At 39.5% G+C, this 18,124-nt stretch overlaps 1 long non-coding RNA gene across 1 annotated transcript in view; it reads left to right on the top strand.

Moving 5' to 3' along the window:
- Positions 1 to 18,124, top strand: part of LOC137859680 (uncharacterized) — a 149,849-nt gene that overhangs the window by 122,489 nt on the left and 9,236 nt on the right. Inside the window, exons 3-4 of the long non-coding RNA XR_011098467.1 lie at positions 11,793 to 12,457; positions 16,969 to 17,060. This is a non-coding gene — a long non-coding RNA (uncharacterized lncRNA). The remainder of the gene's footprint in view (positions 1 to 11,792; positions 12,458 to 16,968; positions 17,061 to 18,124) is intronic.

Below are 18,124 nucleotides of genomic sequence, written 5' to 3'. Positions count from 1 at the left end.
GGAACCTGCTCTTGGGCATGATTATACACTTTTGTCCTCCTCCTTCATAAGGAGAGAGATTCAGTCTTAATTCAGCCTCCAAATTCCTAGCTGAAGTTAGCCATCTCCACTTCTAGTTTATTTCTATGTCTGTTTTCCATTAAAAAACAAGATACAATCTGTAGCTGTCTACAAATTCTTGTTACCTCAACACAGCACAGCTGCATAAGGGTACAGGTCTTTTTTTTTTTTTTTTGTTGGAGATCCAGCTATGGAGAGTATCTTCCCAGTTACATGTAAAACTTGGGGTGTTATCAGGGCTCTGTTTACAGACCAGTTCTGAAATTAACCATTCAGTTAAGAACAACTTTTCAAAACAATATTTTTTTTCCCAAAGTGAAGCTGTATAATTCACTGTCTTTGTAAAAGGGGAAAAACAAAACAAAACAAAACAACCCAACCCACTATATTTGGGGCCTTTTCTTAGATGTTTTGTGCTCATGGAAACAATGGATTTCAGTGTTTACTGTCTGTATTATTTAGATTACTGTAGAATGCATTTATAAGCAAATACAGGAGTTTCCCACCAACAGTGGAGTCTGTGGGAAGTGACAGTAGTCATCCAGAATGTCAACACATTTCCTTCTTCTTGGATTTATTTAGTCTTTACCACTAATCTCAGACCATTTTTGGCTGCTAATATTAATTCTGACTGTTTTTTCCTACTGTTCTAGTAATGCAGAGAGATCATTTCATATATTTAGGTCAGCAGTTTGGATATTTTATGTGAATCTATAAACTCCTGGTGTTCTTTTCTTGTTCTAAACAGCTAGTGAAGCAAAATAGAAACTGGAGCAGAGACGCATGAGCTTCCCTGAAAAGGGATTCCTCTAATTTTGTGCTTTGATAGTGTATATCAGGGTGAGCTGGTTAGCTGAAACTCTCAAGTTTTTCTCCTCACTTGTTGCATGACCTTGCAAAATCCACATGACCTCATCTGACCATCCACAGAAGGAGTTAATTAATAGGGTGTCATAAGGTTTTACTAGTGCTTGTTACAGCATCTTTAACTGTTTCAGGAAAACTGCTGTTCAGCACAGTTGTGGCTACTGACTGACACATCCATGTACATCTCTCCAGCCAGGAGAATGGTGACATTTTTTTCAAAGATTTTCCAGCTATGTCTCAGAAGATTATGTATTCCCAAGTGAATACTGATTAGTGTTATTAATCACAAAGGACAGTATAAGAAAGGATAGCTTTTTTCACCACTCTGGAAAACGTGCTGCTTCATGTGACCCTGCACACCGCCTGTGGAGAGTTTACACTAGGAATGGTTCTGTCTATAGGGAAATCTAGTGCTATGAAACTAAGTTTAACTTTCAGATCCTTCTATCACCTGTGGTTATTCACACTTTTCCCTTTCTGCTTAAAATGACATGCAACCCCCCTGCTCAAGCAAGGACACTTGAAGCAGGTTGCCCAGGAGCATGTCTGGTTCTTACTGTCTTATGGGGTTTTGCTATCTTCTACATTATTCTGTACTATTTCTCCTACTAAACTTGGAACATTTAAGCTTGTAAATGCATCTATTACTGTCAAAGAGAATATATTGACCCCGTATTTAAAAATAACAATAAAGTCAGTTATTGTTTTCTTTACTGGAAGAAGCATCTTGAGTACTTTGAAAGCATTATTTTATTATAATGCATCAATCTGTTTTTACAAGGAAAGAAATATTCAGTTATGGTTTATTTTTCACGTCAAAAAACAAAACAAACAAAAAATCATCCCCAAAACAACAGCATGTATACAAGCTTTTTGATTGTATTTCTATAAAAAACAAACCAGATAGCACCACAAATCCTGTGGTAGGTAGACCACCCAAATTAATGTTTGAGAGACACATTTGCAAATTCCTTTTGTAAAGCCAAAATTTTGACTGAGCTTTTAGGAACTTGACTTTTTGTTCTGCTGGGAAAAACAGTGCAGCTCTTTGTTTGCTGCATGCTGAGGGAGATGCACAGATGCTCTTTCCTAGAGGATTTTCTTAACTGTCAGTGCTGTTATTTAACAGCGGTAAAAAATGGTAGCACTTTGCACTTCTGCAGTCAGTTTAATTCAGAGAGCGCCACATGTGTGCAAAGAGACTTCTCTAGGAGAAACTGTGGGTACAACAGCAAAGGGCAGGTTTTCCCCAGCTAGGACAAGCTGGCAGAAGTCCACTGGCCTCAGCAGAGAGGATGTGCTTCTGTGCAAGTGTCTCGACTTAAATCAACACAGATCCAAACCTGAGGAAAAGCAGTGGCAAAAATATGGCCTGAATTACAGAATTACTGACAGACCTATTAGAAATAAATAATTACAGCTTTATCTTGGAGACTATTTATTGTATTTTGTTATGTGTTAAAGGTTCAAAAAGGGAAAGGCTTTGAAATTTGCCAGGCAGTAGCCTACCTAACAGTTTAGAAAATTGCTATACTTGTCATTTCTGCAGATAATAGAAAGGAAAGGCGAGTCTTTCAATGCAAATGAGAAAGTAGCTTGTAAACTATTTGGAACAGAACTGACATTTTCTTATCTTGGCCTGATATACCAGGGCAATGGTGTCAAGTTTGAGGTCTCTCTGCATCACCCCATGAAGATAAATAGCATGAATAATCAAGGAGAAGGGGTAAGTGATAAGCATCACCTGTGATTTTTACTGTTAGAAAAAATGTGAATGCAAGTCTAAAAAGGCCCTGTGCTCAAAGGGACCTCTAAAGAAAACATTCACAGCATAGCACAGTACCACAGCTCCTCTGTCCCATCAGACTTGCCCGTCCATCTACCACAGGACCTGACGTGATCCTGGCTCTTGTGAGAGCAGGTACCGAAAGGTCTAGGAATGTGAAATAGCTCTTTGTGTCTGGGAAAGAACAACTGTGGGGAAATTTATGTAGCCATTTCCTTAGTATTTGGGTTAGCTAGTCCAAGAGCACTTACATGTCTGATGAGTTTTTAATACAGAGAGATTTTAGGCAGGGGATTGTATGTGTGGGGATATGGGTATTTAGTGTATATGACTGCATTTTAGCATGCCATTTGCAGCATTCATACCAGAAGAATTCACAGAGCTCCTTCATCTGGATTATCAGTGTTCTTTGTGTGGCAAATCAAACCAAAAAAGGAGTGAGAGGCTTAGGTTTTCACTGTTTAATGCCCTGCTTTCAGTAATTGCTGTTCTCCACATTGTAGATATGCGGAAGACACAAAAGCAGGCACACCCCGATGTGGCAATATTTGACCCAAAGTTACGGTGAAAGAATTGGACACCACTTTTCAGCCTGGACAGCCCCAGCTTGCAAGCCAGAAATGCACCTTGCACAGCATCTGCTCATGGCCTTGGGGCCTCTCCTGCATTTGAGATCTTTGTGTTTTTGGGTGTTTCTGCTTGCCAGGCTGCATGGCTGTCTCTGGGGTCTGTGCCACACTGACAATGCATGAGTTCTCTATCTCCAGGCGAAGGAGCTGAAACTGAGGGCAGCCAAAGGCTTTATAGATTATAGAGTTTACTGATACGCTGTTTCTAAGTACACATGTTTATTTGTCAGCTTTTATTTCTTTATCTTCAAAGGTCGTTTCATGTGGATGTTACCTATAGAAGAAACTGAAATTGTTGATGTGCATTGAAGGCTACACAAAATTATACCAAGTTTTGTGATTATAGCAGTGTTGATTAAAATGAAAACAAATATGCAGGTGAAAAAATGTGACCTAAGAGCTTGCATTATTCAAAGCATTCATTTTTTCAAATGAGCTTTAATAGGATTATATATGTATGTTTTATAATATTGAAACTGGCATACTATTCAAACCTAAAAAAACTTTGCATAGTTGTATTTAATTATTACTACTTCTTTGAAGCTTAACATATTTTCACCATATGGCAAGCATTTAATTTTTCTTATTTTTCTAGTGGAGATTAAATTAAAATTGTTATTTGGTTTAGCAAAAACCTTCAACCTATCTGTGTTGCAGGTCAAGGGTCTTGTAAGCTTGTTCTTCACCAGCATCCTGTATTTTTCCTAATGGCTTTCTCCAAAGCCTGGTGAAGTCAACAAAGCTACTGCCATCATCTTCAGTGGGCTTTGGATCAGGCTGTATGAGAACAAGTCTGTTCTCCACTCCTGCTGCGAAACCAGTGACAGAACCACAATACATTGATATTATCATAGTTTCCACAAAAAATAGTGGCCGTGTGCCACATGGTGGGTGGTCTTTTATACCAGGCAGAGAGAAATTAAGCCAGCAGGCACACAGAATGACAGTGAGACAAGAGCTCTTTTATACCCCAGTTCTCTGAGGAGGTTGTCTTGTGGCCTGCAGTGTCTTCTTTAACCCATTCCATAAGCCTGGCTTATGTGTGTCTTAGCAACTTTTACACCCGATTTCCACAAAACTGATCTGAAATAAAAGACAAAAAAAAAAAAAAAAGAAACATTTGAAGGTGTCACCTGCTGTTTACCACCATGAGACTGACATTTCTGTAGGAGGACAGTATTACAAGAAAGTAAGTAAATTCCATATCTTACTGCTAAACAAATCAGCCTTGCCCAAAGGCTCAATGGCTATTTCCCAACTGAAACCTAATAAATGTTTCCTAGAGGAAAAGGTAGTAATACACAAAAGAGGCTTCACTCAACAAGACAAATGATGCCTCCTGGATACATCAAAGAACACCTGGGAACAAGCTAAAACTCAGTGTTTTTAAGCCCCTTATGGCTGTTTACAATGCCATTCTTTCTATAAACCAAATTCTCAGTGTCTTACTCTGCTCTTCCTATTGCTGTAAATATTAAATGTGCTGCTTACGCTGACCTAGGGCTTGCTCTAGCTGCCTGTGCTAGGCAGTGGCAAAGACAGAAGCAACTTTTTCACAAGGAACTGTCTGTTCATCTTCCGTATCAAAATCCTGGTTGCAGTAGAGACTCCTGCTGTAAAAACGTCAAATTTCTTCATATGATGTCAAGTTGCAGGAACTTGTTGCAATATATCTCCCCAGAGGGCAGGTGTACATAAGCACAAGTGCTCTCATGGGTGATCAGAAGGTTGTGTGTGGGACCCTTCTGGTTCACAAGAAGCTTTGGACAAGGCATGCTGTTGTTCCTCTCTTTTCTTCACCAGGAGAGATAGATTAAGATGTTTCCACTTAAAGCCATTCGGTCATGCACTGCTCGGCTTTTCCCTCTGTGAGTTTAACTGTTTGTGAGCCTTAGTGGCACATCAGATTAATGGATTAATCCAGATAAAATATATTCCAGCTGAAACGCTTTAAGTTGGCTTTGTGGTTAGAAGAGGAACAGCCCAAAACTAAAGCCTGACTTATCTTTTCTGGTCAGGTGGTCAACAGATACAGCCTCTTATGAAATATTTGGTAGAAAAATCATAGAATGTCTGCTTGCTACTTAGAGTAGTGGTAAAATGTATTTAAATTGTTAGTTTTCTTTTAGCTTAAAAAACAAACAAACAAACAAACAAACAAAAAAACAGGAAAACTTTCATGGATTAAAAAAGTGACATACAATTCCTTTGACCTATGCCTTTTCTTCCTATTCCTTTTCATAGGATGGTATGAAAGCTTAGATTGTACTTGATGTAGGGGGCAAAATTATGTTTCCATTTGATTCAGTGGGAATTTTAGCACGGACTAGCCAGTGTTTCTTGCCATACCATCTTCTTGAATCCAAAGTGCAGCTGTGAATACAACATCTGTTGCTTGGTTTTGGATTGTTTTGTATCACGTGTTGCACTGCTTGGTTTTGGCTGTCAAGCAGAGGGGGAACTCGGGGTAGGAAGTTGTTGCTGTATCTGTCATCTCACCTGAAGCAGTTCTCAAGATTTCTATAAACTGTATATTCTTTGGCTCTGCTACAAAAATGTGAGAATATTCAGATAGAGCTGTAACTGATGCTACATCCGCTTCTTGGGAAAAAAAAGATTTAATGTAAAGATTAGTCAAAAGAACAAAAGAGCTTTCTTCACTTTCATTTATTCATTGCATGTTCAGTTTGCTTTTTATCACTTCTTCACAGCAAAAAAATAAATAAAACCAAAAAAACAACACCCGCCCCCCCCCCCAAAAAAAAAAAAAAAACAACAAAACAAACAAAAAACAAACACCACACAACCATGTCTCTGTGAGGCTGCACCCTCCCACTTCAGTTGTCTTACAGGAATTAACAATGCAGGATTCTGGCCATTCACTTGAGATGGAGAGAACTGGTCCATTCAAAAAAGGAAAATAACGCAATTAACACTATTTAAAAAAAAAACTATAATCTTCTACATAACATTAAAGCTATGCAGTTTATTTTTCTTCCAAGGAATTACATACTTTTTTTTTCTTTAAAAAAAAAAAGTTTCTTTTATTTAAATAAGGCTTATTTCCTTTTTCCCTCTGTCTTATAGAATAAGTGATTTCTCATTATAAGTTAGTCTTCATTCTTCCTTGGGCTATGAGAAGTCTCTGACTTGAACAAAAGAACCTTTGCATAAGTCATTATACATTCGGTCTTTCTTTTTCCATCAAAATCCAAATGCTATGGTTGTAAGGGCATGAACTGTAGTCTTGAAAGACACAAATCTTCTTTGATCCTATTAATTTTAATGTCTTATATTATGGCAGGATGGACCTTGCAGGGTCAAGCTCTTCTCTTTGCTTAAATAATGATATTACAGCTCTGTTGCAAGATGGCATTAACCAGTCTCCACCACTTCAAGTCTCAGAGAATCCAAACTGATCTATATGAAGGAAAGAAAAAGAGATGAGGAGGGAGGGAGGGAAGGAAGAAAAGAACGGAGGAAGGTAGGAGTCAGGGAGGGAAGGAAAGAAAAACAAGAAAGGAAAGACAGTAAATACAAGCAGGAAAGAATTGAAGGAAAAGAAGGAAGAAAGGAAGAAAGGAAGAGGAGTAATTTGGGTAAAAATGGTTGCATCAATGAGGAAGGTGTAAATCATTCTTTTTTTTTTTTTTTCCATGGTGCTTATTGACACTGAGGGCATTGTGCATGCTCACAGGAAAGATCCTGGTGAGGGATGTGAGGTTTATATAGACATGCTTCTAGCGACCTGGCACTGTTTAACCGCTGCCCATAAAACAAAAGTCGTTTGCAAAGGAAACCCATATATCTCCCTGGTGATCCAGCAGAACAGCATGGTCCAGCACCATAAACAATGTTCAGACATATGGAACCTGTGCTAAATTCCACTGAGCTACCTCATCTCACTGTCTTTCAGAGGCTTTCACTCAGGACCATTACAGCTATGCAAAAGGCATCAGACCTCATTTTATCTGCCCCCTTTTCCTTGCCTCAAGCTTTTGGAGAGTGAGAGAGTAAATGCTCAGGAAGCAAGGGCATAGCATTTATGTTCTGAAGCACAAATGACCCAATATCCCCATAACTCCACACACTCAGTTTAATTTGGACATCCACTCATTGCAGTTCCCCTTGGGGCCTTCATCTGGGTCCTCCTTCTCCTGCTGTGGGGAAGATTAGTATGAGCCACACAGTGTTGGATGTGTCCTAATTGAATCTGAACCAGACAGGAGGCTGGCACACTGCCAGTGGTCAAAAATAGCATCAGATACCCCAAGAACTTAATGACTCACCAGAAGATGGCTTTTACTCCAAAAGCATCTGACTGGATGAGGCTGGTGGTTGTGGTAGTGGATATCATTCCTCGGTACATTGCAAATTAATGTACAAAACATCAGTCTCTGCTTTCCTCCACTCTCTCCTACATACAGAGGGTAATTATTCTGCACATAGGCTGTGTGTACTTCCCTTTTAAAATATTATTTTAATTTTCCAGGTACTGTTGGCTGAGTGCCTGTGTACAGTACATCCAGTGTGTTTTTCCAGCAGCCACCGCTGCTGTGGGAGCTCACTCGGTGATCGGGAAGGCAAACCTCTGTGAGGCCAGCCTTGCAAACCCAGGAAGAACGAACACAGAAGCTCCAGCAATATTTACACTAGTTTGGGCTGGAAACAGGGGTGCCAAATGCAGACTATTTTGTTTGCATGTTTTGCCTTTGTATTGCTCAGTCAAAACAAGCTAATTTTAAGCTGAATGTTTTCATTTTGAAAAGAAAAAGAAAACCAGAGGAGTTCTCTGTGAGGTGTTATTTTTAGTTATACTAGTTCAGATTGAGTGATAGAGTGGTTGTTATTTCTGTTGTCTCTAAACCCTTTGTGTTCAGGCTGCTCAGGTTTAGACCTTGCAGTATTATTTATTATCAAATAAACCTTTGTGTTACCTTTAAGACCTCTCTAGTCAAGGACGTACTCCCGAATAAACACAATCACCACATAATTTGTCACAGTAGAAGTCAGTACCACAAAGCTGAAGCATGAAGGCCTATACAGCAACATTGAAAAGACTTCTAGTAGGCAGAAGTCCAATTAGATCTCATCCCACTGGATTTTTTCTTTTCTCCTTGTTTTTTTTTTTTCTTTTTTTTTTTTTTTTTTGTCCTATCTCACAGCCTTATTGTTTTTCCTACCACATGCAGCACTGCAAGCTGAAAGGAAATATGTTAATATTCTCTGGTAAAAGGCATGGCATTCATTCTTACCTCAGTTGCCATGAGAGGACAAGGCAACATTTGCATGCAGCTGGGCAGAATTTCTCTCCTGTGTGTGTCTTAGACATCATTCTGGCATTGTCACCCCTGACCCACAGGGACGGTCAGCTCGCCTCGGAGCAGCAGCAGCTGCCATGAGTCCTGCAGTGAGATTGGGGCCTGCGGTGCGCGGCTCCGTACTGTCCGAGCAGCTGGACTTCAGCAACACGTCCAGGTGCCTGGGTCTGAGTCTCGGTAAGCAACAAGCAGCTCCGTGGAATACCAACTACGCAGCTGAAGTAGCCTGCATAACTCAGCTAATGAGTACGACTCCTCCCGAACGTCTTATTTTTAATTCAGGAAATGCAATTGTGTTGTTAGCTGCTGATCACAAGTAGTTTGCTTCCAAAGCTGCTAACCTAGCAGTCTCATTGCTTCAGTGGAAGGTGCTTTATTCTGCCATCAGATGTACCTGTGTTTGCTTCTGTGGCCATCGCTGAGCCACAGACATTTTCTTAGCTCCACATTCACGTTCCTGGGCCTGCAGTCCCTGGGCTCGGGTGAGTGGGCTGTGCCTTGCCAGGCAGGACTGTTTGCAGGTGGAGCAGCACCTTTCTTCGCATACACTGGAGGGGCATGGCATCATCCTAAATTTATACAAGCCATCAAGATGCTTTTAAGCTTCACAGAAACTGTTTCTGCCTTCCCTTTCCCCCCTAGAGGTGTGTTCAAAGGGAGGGGGAACAGAGGCTTCCGAGTTGGCCCAAAGAAAATACTATTTTGGACAGAAGGTAAGGCTCTCCCAGGAGAGGGGCGGTCAGTGTCAAAAATGGTCTGTATTTTGCCTCCTTAAAATCCTTTCTGACAGGATGTGGCTACACTGAACAGTGTAGTGCAGAGGTACTTGGGGGAAATCCTTTACTAACTTGCATACCAAAAACATCTCAACCATAGAAGCACGCAGCTTCACCTTGAAAAACATTCCAGCTACGTTTATGTGCAAGAATGTCCAGGTATTTCTATAGATATGAAACACTCCCAAGACACAGATGGTAATAATTTGAAAACTAAAAAAACTGTGTATTTCTGTTTATGGCATTTGTCTTCACATTTGCCAGACTGAGTATATTCTTAGGTGATGAAAACCATGAAGACAGATTTACACAGATTCGTTATCCTACAGAGCTCTGAGAACTCAGCCAACCTTCCTACCTGCATGGCTCTTAAGCAGCACATAGCAGGGCAGTGTGAGATGGGCTACGCTCCCTATGTGAGCATTCAACCAGCTAACTGAGGCATTGCTAGTGCACAAACATAACTGGTCACACACTGTAACACCAGGACTTCTTCTGGATTTATGCCTCTTAAGGGTTGCACTAAAGGTTCTTTGGATTTTGCTTCAAAACAATGTGAAACTCAGTCTGATTTGATTTCAGTATGAACACAGGTGAGATGATGGATTTTACTGATTTTTGCCTTGAAAGCAGTATGTTTTATTTCTTTTTATTATTATTTTTTCTTTCCTGAACTGTATACGGGCATAGTAGAAATGTGTAAAATATTTGCTTCTGTGACTGTAAATATAAAATCTTGGGCACTAGCCTTTGAAAAATCAACTGTGGGTTTGTGGCTTGGTGCATTTGCAAACCTCAGGCCATGCTAGGAAAAAATCAGCAAACACTGGCTGGGGCTGTTGGCATTGCTGGGAAGTCATTAGATCTCCCTCATCTCATCTGGCCTCCTTCCTTCCTCCCTCTCAAGGCCCAAGTCTCCTAGACATGGGAAAAGTAGAAAGTGCAGGGAAGATTTAAATATAAGGAAGCTTTTATTTGGGAACCGATGTTTGAATTTGAGAATATCTGATGAACGCAAATGTCCTGCAAAGTTGCTTTATGGTATGAACTTATTCTATTTTCATATATGTAAATTGAAATAGCCTTTAAAAAGTATTGGTAGAGGAAAATAATCCTAAAATAATTCACATCCTGAAATAATCCGTATCATCAAATAACCAATGCAAATTCAGAAAAAGAAGGAAGGGGGAAAATAAAAAGGGGAAGCCAAGGTGAAAGATTATGATAGGAAAGGAAATCAGCTGTGAGGGATTTAAGGGCAAGAAGAGGTCTGAGCAATAAGCAGTGTTGAGATAAAGCTCTCTTCCCATTGTACCCATCCAGGAGTATACTGCCCTTCTGCCCAGTCATGAGATTCCTATAAAAGTATTAGATGCATGAAAATACCTGTATCTTCCCATGACAACAAGCTTAGTTTTTAGTTCTGTTACTTTTCTTACAGTCTGTGATGTAAACATGACCGTAAAAAGGGAAATGTTTATTTTGTATCATTTCTTCTCTTTCCACCCAGAGTAATTTTATTCTTTATACATTTATTTTTTTTCACATGCCAGTGGCCTTGCTTCCAACATTTTGACTTTGGCAAGAAGCAGCATAAGTCAATAAAAAAGAACTCCAAGTGTCATGCACAATAAAGACTTGGATACAGTTTCAACAAATGATTGTAAAATAAAATTTACTGAAAAGCAGGCAAAGAACTCATATCTAGAAATCGAGTCTCTGCTTGTAAAAGTCAGAGGTTAAATTCTTTCTTAAAAAAAAAGCTCTCACATGCATCTCTCAGGCATGTCCCATCCTTGCTTAAATATTTGAGAGGGGGAAAGTAATTAGGACAGGCAAGAGCATTCCTGTGGACATATGTTAAAAATCTACAGCACAAAAATTGAATTACTTCACTGTTTAAAATGACACTTCTAATTTTTACTTATCAAGTCTTATGAGCTACAATGCAACTTTTTAAAGGTAGAAGGAAAAGTAAAATAACAGCAACAAGAAACACATTCCCGGGTGTATTTATTTTAGTTTGCAATTCAAGTCAGTCCAATTGCGCTGCAGGGCACTCAGTTTATGTAATATGAAAGTTTGAAAACTACACCCGAGATTATTTTGGGATCATATTTACTGATATATATATAACATACATGATTGATTTATTTGCATGTTTTGAGGTTTTATGTTATACTGAGCTTGTGCCTAAATTCTGACTTCTTCAGGCTTTCAAAAATCATATTCAGAGCAAAGCAAGAGAAACATCTTTACCTAACTTCCATTTTTTAAATGTGAAGACTAAATCTAAATTCAAGCATTGACATTTATATGATCAAAATACAAGTTCCTCTATTTCCTTCCACAGGCCCAGGGACCAGATCTGTATCTACTCTTCGGAGACATGGAGGAGTTCATAACCCAATATTTAGTGGCCAATGTAAAAGATGTACTTAATTATACAGTGTCTGGTCTGAACAGATGACATATTCAGGCATTCTCATACTGTTTTCCTTCACTGGGGATTGGGAACTGACTGCCACCAGTTCCTGCAACAGCGCTGTGAGTACTGGCCTCACTGCAGAGCTGGGTACTCGATGAACAGCCGGAGCACAGCAGGCTTTTCCTGTGATATCCCAGTGCAACTGATAGCACAGTCATAGATGGCATTTCATATGTGCCCTCTGAGGGCTCATTCTGTTGATTGCCAATGGCAATTTTGTGCCTGAACCCCTCTGAGGCTTCTCAAAAGCCTCCCCTGGCCCAGAATAGAAATGCCTTTCCCAGAGCTGTGTGAGCACTGGCATCTCTTGCCTTTTATCTCCCATTCAGCCTGCAGAGTGAATATCCCGATCATCCGCTCCTGGTGGGCAGCCCAGAGGTTTGGGGCTCTGCTTTGCTTCCTGCCTGAGAGCCCTGATGGGGGAGCGCACACCAGGATGGGATGCAGCCTTTCTCCACGAGTGACTCACGTCATGGTCCCAAGGGGAGGTGGTGAAAGCGAGGCTGCTCGAACACCTCTGTACCTCACATGTGAGTGGGGAAAGGGCTGTGGGAGGGTGGTGGGCAGTGGGGCTGTGCAGAGGCAGCAGAAGCCCTGGGGCTTCAGGCTCCCATGGGTGCATCCCATTGTAAGGGCAGCTGTGGTGGGCACAGGCTCTTCCAGCCACGCTACCGGAGTCGTGTTAAAGGTCTCGTGCAGCCCAGGGGAGCCCTGGCTCCATTTCATGCCGGGGGCTGGAGAAGGGGCCGCACAGCGCAGGGGAGTGCGCCGGTAATTACCAAGCAGGCTGGTGCTTGTCTGGCTGCCACCAGGCCTTACAGCTGTCCCGTCTGCACCCAAGCACCCCTCATAGTTTTGAGTGGAAAAATTATATCCTTGTTTTTTGGTTTTAGGCAATGCACTGTTTGTGCCATCTGTCATTTAGACAAGGGGCAATCCTGTGATGCCTAAGCCTGCCCGAGCAGGGAGCAGGAGCTTGTCCGTTCATTTTGAGGACTACAGAAGGAAATATTTCCACAACCAGCACTCAACAAAACTTAAGACTGATTTTTTTTTTTCTTTTTCAAATCAAAGTTCCCCTTAGAGTTATCTCACAAGCAAGTGGGATCTATCTACAGTCACTGATGGGCCTCATTCTTCTCCATCATGGTAGAAGATTTCCAAGGGATGCTTTTTTTTTTTTTTTTTTTTTTTTAATGTTTCCCGAGAATCATTTTCCAAGTTAGATTTAACATCACTAAAAGTACATAACTTTACTAAATGGATAAAATAAAATGATATATTTGGATATAGGTAGCTGAATCGAGAGGTTTAATATTAAGGATTCTACTTTAAAAGAGGGAGGAAAAGAGAAATGCAGCAGAATGGGACAAAGACAATAGTAAGAAAGGAACAGCCCTAGTCATAAAAGTCTCTTGTAGTAATTGTTTACAAAATGAACATCTCCTAGATTTTGTATTCTTACAGCTGGGGTACAATCACTTCCATCTGTGGTTTAAAAATCTGAAAATTTGTTGCTTGTTCAAATAGATAATTTAACATAAATGCAAGTATCTGGTATGAAAATATAAGCCCTAATTCATAATTCCATCTCCTTGTTTCTTGTAAATTAGGCTTTATGAAGTGCTCTAAATGGTGAAGTGTAAGCTTACTTATGGACATTAGCTTTCACCTCCTGTAAACCAAAGAAACAGAAATAGATGGTGTAGGACCTCACAAAAGAAACTGAGATTTTCTGTCTGAATTACTGAAACCCAAATGTGTCATTCAACAGGATCTATACTCTCTATCAAGTCTATTCAGACTGTAGTCCTGCAGTCCTTTCTCATATTAGCTTGTTCTATGGAATCACTAGAAAGAAAGAAATATATTTTAAATTACACTGGGAGGTAAAGCTAAGCTTTGGCCATAACACTGCTATCAAAAGTGGCCATTAAAGAACTAGATTTTTGACACCTGTTGTACTATCATAAATAAATAAATCCTTGGCTAAGGAAAGCTGCTGAGCTGCAGAGAGAGCTAGAAAAATTATGGAACCTAGCCTGATTTTCATCTTACTAATTTTATACCAATCTACAAAGTGGCAGAATGATTGATGCCATTTGTTTTTGACTGATGCCATTTTAGCTCCAGGAATAATAAAGTAAAAATGTTTCTATGTTGTAGAAAAATTTGCTTAGTTGTGATATCAGCACTGTTTCCCTAATGGCAAAAGAAATATAACCATTAAAAATAATTACAAATGTAAAAGAAACTCCATGATCTAAATTACCAGATGCACTGTGTTACCTGCAGAAGGAGGAACTGGGTGTGTTATGTATTGTGCTCAAGGCTAACTAAATTCCTTAGCTTCAGATACTTTGGCATTAATTACCTGTAATTATTTTTGTCCTTTCATTGAGATTTATGTTGTTCTGAATCATCCTTTAAAACCTAATTAAGCCAGCCATTTCCTTTTCTCTTAGACTCATTCATTGCTGGATTTTTGCTCATTTTTACATATTTGGTTATTAACCAGACTATATTAATCACAGATTTCAGCTCTTGCTGTGCCCCTTCATTGCTCAGGCTAAAATAGCTGTGGCTCTTCACAACTCCAGGTCCTGAGCTTTAGGTCTAATAATAGAAGCCCAGGCTTACAGCTCTTTAGTATCCTTAGGTCAGTCTGAATGTGGAAGCAAAAATGCTGGCTATTGTATTTGCAGAATTAATACTAATTAATAACTGTCATGGTTGTAAAGGGAAGTTTGACTACATGGAAGTGGATCCTTTCTTTCTTTCTCTGTCACTTTGCATATGTGTATATATAAATAAAAAGATATATTTTTAATTAATTCCTATGCTTCACCCTCAATAATAATAGATGACTTTCTGTAAGTTCCTTTATTTGCAGTGATAGCAATGCTTTCAAGCTGCAGTGTATTTATTCACCTCTTCTGCCAATGAATCTGTAGATACACCACCAAAACTGAAGGAGCTGCACCTGCATAAAACTGGTTTCAGCATTGCATTCATCTGCAGTGTAGTTAGAGGTACACCCCTTTTCTGAAACAAATATTTGTTTTACATGGATGTGAGCAAGGTCACTGCAACATCTCTGAGGTCCCAGGCAGGAGTTTATCATCACTCTTTTTAATTCCTCTTAAAAATCCCAGAAAATTGGGGAGTAACAAGAACTCTCCAAGCCACAAGAAGAGAAAAAGCCTTTGTAAAACAAGAGTAAACATAAATGTTCAGAATCCAGAATTTGGTCTTATTAAAAAGCAGAACAGGGGCACACACAGGCAGATAATTGTAATGCCTTCGGGTTCTCAATATGCTGAAATGTGAGAGTAATTGCCTCCTAAATTAAAGTCCTTCTCATAATCACAAAATGCTTTGGTAACTTTAAGGCACACTCCTCAATCTTTTTTAATTTGCTCTTAAATTGAAACAGCTCTTACACCAGAATTATGCAGTGTACACAAATTGCTGATCCTGGCTTACAGCTTTGGTGTGTCAGTGTGCACTATGTTCGTCACCACCATGTAACTGAGCCCACTTCCACATCATGATGCCCTTTTCCACCCCTGTTCTATGCATATGCAAAACGTCTTTTAATTCTAAGCAACCCCTCAGCATACACAGTTTTAGTTCTAAATTAGGCCCAAAGGAACAAGGGGGTGCTCTCTGAGGAGCTCAGTGAAGGCATGGCTAAAGAAAAACTTTCCAGTGCTATTGTAGCAGCATTAGGTACATGGAATCCAGCAGGAATATGCATGGAATAGATACTTTTTTTTTTCCCTTTTTTATCACCCAAGAAGCGGGGCACAAGTAGATTGTTTAAAACAAACAAACGAACAAACCAGCGACCAACAACTCACAATACCATTCTGCAGAAGAAAGCAGGTTGTCTTCCATTTAAATACATTTTCAAATCTGGTAACTGGCTTGTACGTGTATGTGTGAGAGCATAAAACATTTAGTAGAACCTTCTGACAGTTTTCCCAGCTAATATCTAAGGAGCAGTGACGTGCCCCTTTTAGAAGCATGAGCTGAAATGTTATAAAGCTCTTCACAGATATATTTTTAACAATAAGAAAATACATTAATTCTCTTAATTGCTTGAAATGTTGGCTGTTAAAGCAATTGGGGAATAAATTGTTTTAGCTGGAAGTCAATGCCTTGCAGCCAAACCACCAGATTCTAAAGGCAAATAACAAAATTCAGTTCTAAGAGCAACGGCCTGCGTCACATAAAATAACATTCACATAAGCAGAAATAAGAGGTTTTATGTTGCTTGTGTATTTCGTATTATTAGAAAATACCAGATTATGTGCAGTAAGGGAGTGCAGCTTTACAAAGGATGATAAGAGAATGTCTGCTGTAGCCCCAAACCTCCATATATTCTGAAGTCTGAACTTGTTCCAAATTTCCAGTCCTGTTTAGTTTATCTTTTGCTACTCTGTAGATGGGAGTTGTCATAGGGTAATTCCCAAGGGTCACTGGAGTTACACCAGGGATCACTTTCTCCTGTTAAGTGTCAGCATTGCTGACTACCAGACATAGGACATTAACGCAGGGGTGCAAGCTACAATACTGAGCCATCATCTCCTCAGTGTACACTAATTCCTGGGAGGTTGTGATGCAGCCCTGAACAATACATACAAATGAATGGAGTGAGTAGTGAACTGTCATAAGGGAATAGGCAACAGTGTCATTTTTACTAGAGTTTTACTCCCAAAATTCCTTGAGTATTCTTTAAAAAAAAAGATAAAAAAGTGCATTAGAGTTGTTAGGTGGCAGTGCAGCTCTCATGAAACACAAAGGGATGAGAACTACACATCACGAGCCAGGTGCTGAAGTGACAGAATCAATATTCAGTGGATTAACATCTGTTTATACCAGGTGAGGATTTAGACCAACGCTGTAAGCTAAACAGTGCAGACTGAATATGAAATGAGTTTTCTGCAGATATTAGGGCTGGAGGGAATGCATAGCAGGTTTGCCAGTGTTAACCCTAACTGCTGCTTTTTTTTTTTTTTTTTTTTTTCTTCTTCAGATTGGATTGGCTGCAAGAATGGGGTCAGCTCAGCCTCCCGGTAGAATCTTAATTACAATTTCTTGTGTACCTGCCAACATGGAATCTGATGGGTAATGACAGTTTATATAAACATTTGACTTAAGGAAACTGTAATTAGTGCTGTAAGGGTTAGGGTAGGATATGAAGGTTTCATTTACAGCTAGCAACTGACTATCAGTGCAACTTCTCGAAGTTACAGGGATCTGAAACATGAATGCATTCATTTTTCCTGGTACACGTCCAAACAAGAAAAAACAAACAAACAAAAAAAGACAATATAATGACATTGATGGGAGAAGGAGAGGATGGAGTAAACTGCAAATATACCTCAGTAATGTGTCCCGCTGTTGGATTGACCCTGAACTGCATGAGGGATCACCTTCCAAAACAAGGTGCGTGTAGCCACAGTTTTATCACTTGTTAGAAGTGTTCCCTTTCCCATGTCCACTTTCTATACTTTAAAAGGTGGACATATCTTATTTTCTTAGGCTACATTATCAGTTAGAGATCTTAAACTCTCTTTCCCAGTGACACTTTATGCACATAAGACATGATTCATTTAGCCAGCTTTCAATTAGCTTAAAGTTAAAGTAAGCCAGCCTAAGCCTAAGCCAATCCCTTAGCTTCTTTGTATAACAGATAAAAGGGCAAGGGCACTTTCAGAAAGAGATTTCCTCCATCTATCTTTGAACTGATGGACATATGATTCTCTATGACTGCAGTCAATAGGTTTGGAGGCTTAACTATTATAAAGCAAAAATGAGATTTTACTCCAAAAGTAGTTTTGATTAAGACGAGTGGAAATATTAGGGGAAAATGATAAATAATAGAGTTGTAGACAACTCTAAGCAAAAGCTTACTAAACACAGCTTCAAAGCTCCAATGCAGGCTGGGTATACTTTTTTTTTTTTTTTTTCTTTTTACTGAGACAAACCTCACAAGTCATAAGCTATTTATTTCATCCTATTAGAAGGATACAATATATGTGTGCTGTGTGTCCATATTAACAAGACAAGTAACTGCTTTTCAAGACAAACTCACTGAAAAAAAAAAAATTGCTTTGCCTTCCTTCCTGCTTGCCCACACATGACTTGAAGTATTTGGGTTTTGTTTTTCCTGTCACAAGTGAAGGCAT

Source organism: Anas acuta, chromosome 7 (assembly GCF_963932015.1).
Source record: "Anas acuta chromosome 7, bAnaAcu1.1, whole genome shotgun sequence".
Classification (NCBI taxonomy): Eukaryota; Metazoa; Chordata; class Aves; order Anseriformes; family Anatidae; genus Anas; species Anas acuta.
Note: the sequence above shows the minus strand (reverse complement) of the source record. Positions and strands in the feature narration are given on the sequence as shown.